We start from the raw sequence: 10,383 nt of genomic DNA, 5'->3' as shown, positions 1-10,383 counted from the left end.
AGAGTGTTAGTCCTCCAATTCTGTGCTTCTTCAATATTGTGTTGGCTATTCTGGGTCTTTTGCTTCTCCAAATAAACTTTACAATCAGTTTGCCCATATCCATAAAATGACTTGCTGGGATATTGATTGAGATTGCATTGAATCTATAGATCGAGTTAGGAAGCAATGACATCTTGATGATATTGAGTCTTCCTATCCATGAACATGGAATATCTCTTCATTTATTTAGTTCTTCTTTGATTTCATTCATCAGAGTTTTTTCATTTCAGCTGCAGAATTTTCCTGCCATTGTATTTCCTACACATAAGTCAGGAACTGGACCTGAAGAATTTTTAGTTCTTTTTCTGAAATCTCAGATACCAATTCAGTACTCCTCTCATTATCTTCATGTATTATTTCTTCCAATCAACTTCCTGTTTGGGGAGTGTCATTATCTTTTTCTTATATTCTTCCTGCTGCTCCCTACAATTTCTGCCATTACAGTTTGGGTTTGGCTTCATGAACATGGTAGGAAAAAAATCCTGTATTGAGTTGTATCCAAGGTAAAAACTTACAGTACCAAAATTTGACAGAAACATTAACACATTTTGTTCCAAGATTCCAGAAACCACTTCTATCATGTTAGGAAGAGTGACTGTACAATTTCTCTCGTTTCAAAGTCTTTTTTATCAATATTTGCAACAACTGCAAATGGTGAAACAAAAGCAAAACAAGGAGATTCTCCAGGAATTATGAACTATATATGATCCAAAACTGCATTTTCACTGACCTCAGATTCCATCCATCTTTGTTCAAGTTCATTAAAAGCCATATTTCTTGTCATTTGAAATTGAAAATTCTCTACACAACTAAGAACTAGGTCAATAGGTTTTCCTTTTTCTAACTCACCATTGTTCATTCTATCCATGAAAAATTGTAAGTTTTTCAATGTGATGATATTGCTGTTGTAAATCTCAAAAAGAAAATCAGGATTAATGTTTCTCAATGTACGTTCTGCTGCTTTTCACTATATGGTTTTAAGATACTTACTTAATAATCTTCTTCCTTGTCCCTTGTACTCCAGTTCTGGCATCTGATTCCTAACCTTTTCACCTTCTCTGTCTTAAACAATTTTAATAACCTGATGAGTATCATTAGTTCCACTAGAACTAGAATTATGTCTTTTTTTCCCCCACTGTTGCCCTTTTTTCTTTCTTCACCATAAACAGTATTTTAATTTGGGTTCTCCAGAAGCAGAACCTGAGAGAAGGATTGATGTGAAAGAGAATAATTTGAAAGTATTCCCAGGGAAAATTGGTAGGAGAATGGGGAAGGGGGATTGGGAAAAGAGAGAATCCAAGCAAGGGAACCCCCTTAAGCTATGTTTATGAATGTTACCTTTGGCTCAACAATATAGGAGAAATTTGGAGACAGTGTATGTTATAGCTCAAACTTTTCCTTAGTGTACAAGAAACCTGAAGTATTTATACCTTTTTATCTTTCAGTCATTGGTTAAATGCCATGTCTGGGGAGACATTAACTCCCAGGCATCTCCAGCTCTTCTGCATGCAGGAAAAATGGGTATGTAAGCCCAAAGTCAGCCTACCAACAAGGAGCAGCAAGTAATGGCTGTTGGGAGTGAAAGGACACTGGGATTCAGGCAAAGACTTCTTTAAGCTGCCTTCGTTAGCGACTGTACCTCTCTTAGGATTTCGTGTTATAACGTTCTACATATCTGTTTGAACCCCCATATTATAACATGGTCTATCTCTCTAGCAAAAGCTGCTCACATAGACCACCACCTGTAGTACGCTGCTATACCTTCTGGATATAATACTCAGTCTTTAGATTTAAACTATCTAGTGTAGCATGCATGAAAAATCCACTGATGACAGATCTAATTTATTCTGCATACTAACTTGCAACAATTAGCTTTTCAAAATCCAATCATACAGCCAGATATTACACTCTGTGCCCAGAAGAGTATGTAACATCAATATAATAATAATAATAATAATAACTTATTAATTTAATGATAACATAGTACTCAAGGTTTATGGACAGCAATAAATACCTAGCTTTCCTAAGGGGAAAAATACTCTAAAATCTAATATTCTTCTGAATTCTACTTTAGACTTGTGTTTACTCAAAATCAATTTTAACCCTTAATTTTGGGAGAAATTTAAATTACATTTATTTAAGTATATTTAAATCTAAACATATATATAAATCTACATATATTCTTCTATTAATACATATATACATATTCTTATATTTTATTCTTATATTAATACATGTATACTTATATTTGTATATATACATATATTAATTTAAATAGTTTTATGTATATATACAGATATATGTATAGATTTCACCCTGCATATATTCTTCAACTTAATCAATTAATCAGCACTGACTTGAAAAAGTGGTAATATTGTGGATCTCTCTTGGTACTAACTACAACATGACACATATAAATATGTTGATGTGAAAATATGTATTTTTATTTTAAAGTAAATGTGTGATGTCAAAAAAACTTTCTTGCATTTAACACCATACTGATTGATTGGAGACACAAAAATAAACTAAACTTCTTTTTTTTTTTTAAATAGGTAATTTCTTCTGCTTTTTTCTTTGAATGTGTGTGATCATTCTGTGAATAAGTGACATATAGAGCTTTTAAAAAAATCTACTACAAGAGGTAATTTGTTTTCCTTGAGAAACTAGATTTCCCATATAAACAGTACTAAATAAAATTTTATATAAATGGTGTGATATTGTGATTTATTACAAGAATTTGGTCTTCATTTTTTCCTGGCACACAGCTCATAAAACCCTTGGAATTTCCTAAGTGGTGAGAGCAATAAAGGTGTCTTTTGTTACGTTAATGAGGTGACTTTTGGAAAGCACCTAAGAATGAGGACTGGTTGCCAGAGGAGCCAACCATGTGATTAGAGGGTTGGAATTTCTAGTGCCATGCCCCTGACCTCCAGGGAGGGGACAGGGTGTGGAGTTTGGATCAGTTGTCAACTGGCCAGGCTCTGAGACCTTTGGGCATGGAGATTTGGGGAGAGCGGCACGCTGGAGAGAGTAAGGAAGCACCATGTCCTTTCTCCATACCTTGCCCTATGCTTGTGTTCCATCTGGCTGTTCCTGAGTTATATCCTCTTATAATAAACCAGTAATCTAGTAAGTAAAATGTTTCTCTGCGTTCTGTGAGCTGCTCTAACAAATTAATCAAACCCAAGGAGAGAGTCATGTGAACCTCTGACTTATAGCTGGTTGGTCAAGGAGCACAAGTAACATCCTGGATTTGCTACTGGTGTCTGACATAGATGGGGAGGGGGCAGTCTTATAGACCTGAACCCTTAACCTGTGGAACGTGATGCTATCACTCAGTAAATAGCGTCAGAATTGAGCTGAATTCTAGGACACTCAGCTAGTGTCAGACCACTGCTTGTTTTATGTGGGGACCCCACACTCTGAAATCGGGTCCAGGAACCCAAACTAACAGTAAAATAATCTTATACAATGGTAAGACAATTTAAAGGTAAGACTTAAGCTTGAGAACAAGCAGAAATGGAATGCAAATTAATTAAGGAATTACATTAGATACAGCTCCCTTTCTACCCATCCAGAAAGAGAAAAGAATAAAATTTGCTGTTAATTTCAGATCTAATCATTGTTTTGTATTCCAGTACACAAATAGGATATCCTAGATTATTTCCTCAAACAAAATATTTTAAAACTCTTCAAAAATGAATGAGGCTTTTATTTCTTATAAAGTGAGTAGCTTTACTACCATATACAGAATTTTTAGGTGCCAGTTGATACGTGAGTCACCCTACATTTATTCTGCGATTTAATCAATAAATACCAGAAAATGTGGTAACATTGTGGATTTGTTTTAGAAATAATTGCGAAAATTCGACCCAAGGTGTTCTACCAACCACTCCTGCCCCCCAAGGCAAACCAAGCATCCATTCATAGTCTAATCATTTGTAATATAAAGGTGGGGTTAGGTAGTTCCTTATTTAGATGGCCATACATCTCATTTTGCTCTGGACAGTTCTGGCTTTACTTATTAATATCACCCTTCTTTCAGTCTCAACTGTGGCCCTTTTTGGATGATAAATCATATGGAAATTGTGGATTTCCCAAAAGTTGGTATGTGCATTTCAGGAAGTAATTTCAATTTTTAGTGTAGAGGATATAGCAGCTAAAAGAAATTGTAAAGAAATGAATAGATAAATAGGCTGAAGAAAAGACACTTCTAGAGAAAAAATATGCTGTAGATATAGAAAACAATTGAAGGGCCAAAACCAACAAACAGCTAAGAAGAAATAGAATTCAGGAAAAAAATTAGAGGTAATACCATTTCTGAGATGGGAGGAAAGAAGTAAGAATAGGTATTTAATGGATAATCATGAGATTACACGTCATTAAGTTGAGGATTCTCCTACATGGTGATTTCACTCTTGTATATGCTGTAGGAGATCATATCAGTTGTTGAAAGTAATTGATCTAAAGGTACAGTAGGATACTTAAAAGCAAGTAAGTTTCCATACAGCAAATTTGGGTAACAGGAAATGGAGTTGACCCAAGACAAATGGAAACACAGATACTGAGGATCTGTTGGAAATTGAAAACCACATCTTTTTGTAGTTGCAGCAATATGCACAGTTTTGTGGGTTCTTGCACGCACACTTGCCAACTGTGTAGGTATGGAGAAGCTGAATGTTTAGATTGATCCAGGATTATAGATAAAAGGAGAGCGGATGGAAGAACTTGAGAAAGCTCACAAGAGACTAATTAGAAAGTCAACTAACAATTCATGGTTAGATAAGAAGAATGTGAAACCAGGAGGGTGCTTAGAACCAGAAGAAAATAGGAGCATAATAAGAGGTGGTTAGGATGAGATCAGAGAGTGGTTAAAGTTGAAACAAGGGAAGTAGGAGAGCAAGCAAGAGAGAAAACAGTCATCACAGAAGAGGAATTAGGTTGTGATATCAAACAATCTCTATTCAAATCAATGCCCAATTGTGGCCATGGCACTTGTTCTAATAATTGGGGGTTGAAATGTGTAGCCTTTAATAATCCTTACAATTCTGATATTATTTTAGAACTGTATTCTTTGCAGGGGATAAAGAGGTGTTGAGCTAAAAAGTTATATGAGAATTGGTGGCTGTAGACCTGGGAAAACTTGTACTGTTCTCAGGCTGATATTTTCTTGGAGAACTCTTTTCCTGGGGCTATGAAAGAGAACACCTGTGTTTGCACTGTTGCCTAGGACATTAAGGTTGGCCCAGGGTCACTTCAACCCAAGACTCTCTCTGTTGTGTCTTCTCCTGTGGTAGGAGTGATGATACACAAAGTGTCAATTTTTTTCCTGAGAAGGGGCTACATATCTAAACTAAGGGCATAAAACCACCTGTGGGCAAGGCCAGGACAACCTGACCTTCTTCCTCAGATTTAGTCATTGTCCATCTGCTCTCTCTCTCTCATTCCCTTTATATCCATACATTAATATCCATCCAAGCTCCTACTCCATTCTAAGGATTCCCCAATTTCTCCTAGTTCCTCTAATTGCATTTTTCTTTGACTTCTTTAAGTGTTATTTCCACCACTCACTTTGCTCCTTAACTCTGTATTTTCTATAGAGCTAATGAACTTTTTCATTTATGTGTCTCTTTTTCTCAGTGTGTGTTATTATTCCTGGAGACAAACGACTCCTGTTTATTTATGTAGCACCTATCAGAGAAGGAGATTATTAATAAATGCTTTTAAAATTGAATTAACTTACCAAGAGGAGTCATCAGTAAGTTGGAGGATGGGAGATGTACAGGGAAGTAAGGCTGTATCTTTAGAGACTACCTTGGTCACCACCCTTTCATCATCTCCTGTATTAGTCCAGTAGTCTGGTAGATTATTTATCTGCATTGATATTCTGCAAAGACAATAAGGAGGAATTCATTATGTTTTCAAGGCAGCACGCAGTACTAAAAGTGGTTACAGGTCACCAATTTTTCCATTATTCTTGGGAGCTCCTAATTGCACACACTATTAGTATTGTTTCTTTTCAGGCAATAGAAAAATGAGTCTTCATAAATGCTAAGCATATCAGTCCATAAATGTGCAAATTGTATACGCTGCTTAATGTAGTGTTGCTGATGTAGCCCAACTGGGTTTATGACATACATATTCCTCAGTCACTAACGAGGCCAGGAGGAATCATGAGTATGTGTATCTGAGTCCTGCTACTGCCCTTACTGCATGAATAGGGTCACAGCCTTGATGAGGTTTCTTTCTTTAAAATGAAAGCCTGGTTTTTTAACATATAATGGGTAAAGGGGGCATCCTTATATATTTTTACAAAAATTTTTACCTAATTTAAAATTTCTGTAGATTTTTATTAGAAAACTAAAAGTAATTTGGAAAAAGAATTAAAAATTGTTAATATGCATTCATGAGCAGCTAGTTTATAATTAGTGATATTCTATTCAACTGATTCTCTTATAGATGTTCACCAAACAGCTTAATTGTAAAAATCCACCAGGACTGCTGTTGACATTAAACAGCCAAGATAACACTGTTTCAAGAAAGATGTTTTTATTCACATCATAATTATCACTAATCTCACTAAATATATAGTCATATGCATTTCTAATAACATTGTTATTTTCCTAAGAAATTAAAGGCTAGAGAATATAAATATACATAGTAAATATTTTTAAACATAATTCCTAAAATCTAAACCTGTGCCTAAAATAGTTTTATCCACGCATCTGATACTCAACAAATATGTGCTGCCTTGCTGACTGACCACAAGCACTTGGGATAAATCTTAAGTATGTCTTGAAGCAGCTGGTCATAAAATGTAGATAAATTATTGGAATGTCTGAAGGTTAAACTCATTTTCCAATAAAATGGAAAGGGTTCACATAAAAAGTAAGATAAGTCATGATTTAAAGTCATTTCTTTGCTTTCCAAGAACTATGGAATTTTAATGCAAAAATTGGAGAGGTATTTCAGGTGGAAAAATGAGAATGCTCCTGTGGCTTTTAAAAATGAATTTCTTCTTTAGAACACACTTCCTTATGTTTGGAAGAAAAGAGATTTGTCTATTTTTAGTTGTAAAATACTCCTCTGCCGTTCCTTTTAAAAGGCATTGAGTGTCCCCAGTTTTCAACCTCATCCACATGAATTGCTAGAAAGTATTATTGTGATGGAAATAATTCTTTTTTTCTCAGTAACAAACTCATTGAATGCATGCCTTATTTATTAACAAGGGGTCACAGCTTCTTTATGGATATAAATTTACTTCATGAGTAGAGAAAATAGATGTTTTCATCCTCAGATAATAATATAGTACAACGTTCACTGTAGCTAGTGAAATTATTTGAACGATAGAGCTACATGCAATTTTGTTGAAAGGATTTTAATTTACAGCAAGCTTAGGCCTAAATCATAATTTGATAATAAACACGAGGTGGCATTGCAAATATTTATGGATGTTTCAGCATTTTTATCTATTTTAAACAAATCTAAGTATGTAATGAATTTCTACTCTGCATTGATTGTTATGGATAAAATTTAGGAGTTAGATTTTCGATATTAAAGGGAATTTTTTAACAAAACTAAATATCTAAGAGTAGGCTATTCTTTGGAATGTACCAATTGTCATTTCAAACAAGTTTTTGAGTTGATCAACTTGTTTTCAACGAAATTGCTTCAATTCAACAATATCCAGAGCACTATGACTAAAGCCTTATAAATATTAATAATGCTGCCATCTCATCCAAGGCTAAGTTAGCTGTCAGAAACAGTGAATTCTACTACCAGTAAGTATCTTATATTGAGAGACGAGAACAAATGAGAAGCCTGTAATTCACCTATAAGAAAGTAAAAGAAAGACCACCTGGTGAGGGTATGTGAAACAGTAAAAGTACAAGTGGAAACCAGGAGGCTTGTGTGCTGGAGCATGTTTTGCCACTACTACTAAGGTGCCCTTGGAAGAATCACTTTTCCTCTTTGGGTCTTAGTTTTCTCATCTTTTATATATATGGGTTATTAGATAATCTCTTATCTTTCTTTTGAATTTTATATTGTGTAATTAAAGAGACCAAAATGTGGAATACACTGACTATAACATTATGTATTATATACAGAGATTTAATTTCATAGCTCTAAACTAGAGTCAATAATACATGATTAAAATATTGGCCCTAATGATAGACTTCAAGCCAAAGAAAGAGTTTAGAAATTATACTACCTTGATTTCACTTTTAACTGCTTTAAACGCATATGACAATTTACAGCTTCTCAGGTAATCTCTCTTCTTCACCTTCTAAACTTTCAGTTGTAGACATGACACATGTTTTAAAAGGGGAGTTGAATTCATTTTTTATTCAAATATTTTCAAACAGATTTTACTGGAAAACTTCAATATTTAATAGTCTGCCACTCTTATCTACGGGTCACCTACCAGCACAGATCCCAGGAGCAGTCCAGCTGCTGAGTGTAGCTGTGGGGGTTCAATAAGGCACATGAGCCAGAAAGGGCAACTGAGATATTTCAGGTTGGTAAGCAAGAAGGAACTAACGGGAAAAGAAGTTTTAGCTTTTATTTTCCTAGAAGGTCATTAGCAATTTATTTTTGAGTCTCATTCCAGTTAATAGAATAGATAAAAATATTTGCATTTATAATATAATTGTCTTGATTCTTTTCCATAACATCTATTACTATTTTAAGGAAAAACTTAGTTTAGATAATACTACGGTATATTATTTCATAGAGAATTGACCATATGAAGATTTTATATGTAATTGAAGATATACTGACATATATTTAGGGTCAATGACCTCTTAAGAAGTATACTTCAGGTCCTCATATTTAATGTTTTTCCCATCTAAAGATATTTATCTTCTCTAGGTCAGTCACAGGAATGGGACTGAATCGTATAAACCTATCTTAATAATAACTAATATTTAAGGGCCTAATAAGTATCAGACCCTGAAATAAGTCCATAACTAGAATAGCCAGAATCATATGCACATATAGAAATGAGGGTTATTCTTTCACACTAGTGAACTATTGAGTACATTTTTGGTTTCTGAGATAAATATCTCTTTGTTTGCCAAATGCCATCCAACTAGAATTTTTACCCCTAAGACGTACTTTCAATACACACAAAATAACAAGGTTTTATACCAGTTAATTGGTCCAAGGATATTTTCTGAATGATAGTCATTTCTCTGGGAATTTAGAATTGTAACTGAGGAATTTCATTTTCAATATGTGCTTGCCTTTTAAAAAGAGAAGATGTAAAAAGCTGGACTGTCATCAGGTGGATTTAGAAAGAGAAAAGCCAGTGCACAGAGTCAGAACAGAATGAAGCAGATGCTGAGAGAGGAGCAGAAATGAAAGATGGCAAGAGGTGTTTCTCCTTCAGTTTCAAGTCCTGTCCCTGCATTCCCATAATAAGCTTGGTTATCTTTTGCTTAAGCTAGTTTCTATTGGTTTCTCTGACTTGTAAACAATCTTCATTAATAAATGAAGCTTCTGACTACAATCAGTTATGGTGATTTGGGACTTTCTTCCATTTGGAATAGAGTTACTTAGAGGATCCAAGCACTGGAGGAAACTGTATTCTAATCTACTTTACCCCATTAACATAGGCCAATCAACTAAGGCAGGTCTACCTGGTGAATCCGATGGAGAACAAATGAAATAATCATTCCACTTATGGTCCCCACAGCAGAACACTCTCTGGCCCAGGTACCCTCACTCAATGGACACTGCAGTGAAGCCTCCTTTTGGACCAAAGTTTGAATAGATAGGGTCTACAATTTTAATTTCTTTTTTACAAGGGTAGCAAAAGGAGTTGATTTATTCTCAAAGCATCATTCAAATAAGTAAGATATACACTACAACTTCTCGAACCAGTGACTAAAAGACCATCTTATTGTGATTTCTCCCCAATTCTTTTTTCCTGAAAATTTTCAACAATCCATGTCACAAAACTTATTATAACAGAAGCAATAGCTTACTTTTCATGCACTTATTTATTCTAAATATAACTCACTAAGTAGGGACCTAATTCTTTTCTCTATGTTGCTTTAATTTGTTCAATGAGACAATAATTACATATATTAAATACTACTAGATGTCACTGTCAGACATCTAGAGTGAGGTGACACTGGTATTTTACTTTTGCTTGCTTGTTTTCAATATACTTCTAGTTCATAAACAGGAGTCATTTTCTGTCTTTCCTTATCTCTAAAAGCAGAGTTTTAAGAAATTCTTAATTAGATAACCACTAACAGAAATAAATTTACAGCTTCTGAATTTGTATAGGGAAACAAAATAGTTAAAAGAAATCTATTAGTGCAACCTAAACTTGCA

General features: G+C 34.5%; 1 pseudogene; it reads right to left on the bottom strand.

Moving 5' to 3' along the window:
- Positions 1-265: 265 nt before the first annotated feature.
- LOC131401025 (ubiquitin-like modifier-activating enzyme 5) overlaps positions 266-10,383 on the bottom strand; it is a 36,473-nt pseudogene continuing 26,355 nt past the window's right edge.

This window comes from Diceros bicornis, chromosome 4, assembly GCF_020826845.1.
Source record: "Diceros bicornis minor isolate mBicDic1 chromosome 4, mDicBic1.mat.cur, whole genome shotgun sequence".
In the NCBI taxonomy this organism is placed as follows: Eukaryota; Metazoa; Chordata; class Mammalia; order Perissodactyla; family Rhinocerotidae; genus Diceros; species Diceros bicornis.
The sequence above is the reverse complement of the archived record's forward strand: the minus strand, read 5'-3'. Positions and strand labels throughout refer to the sequence as shown.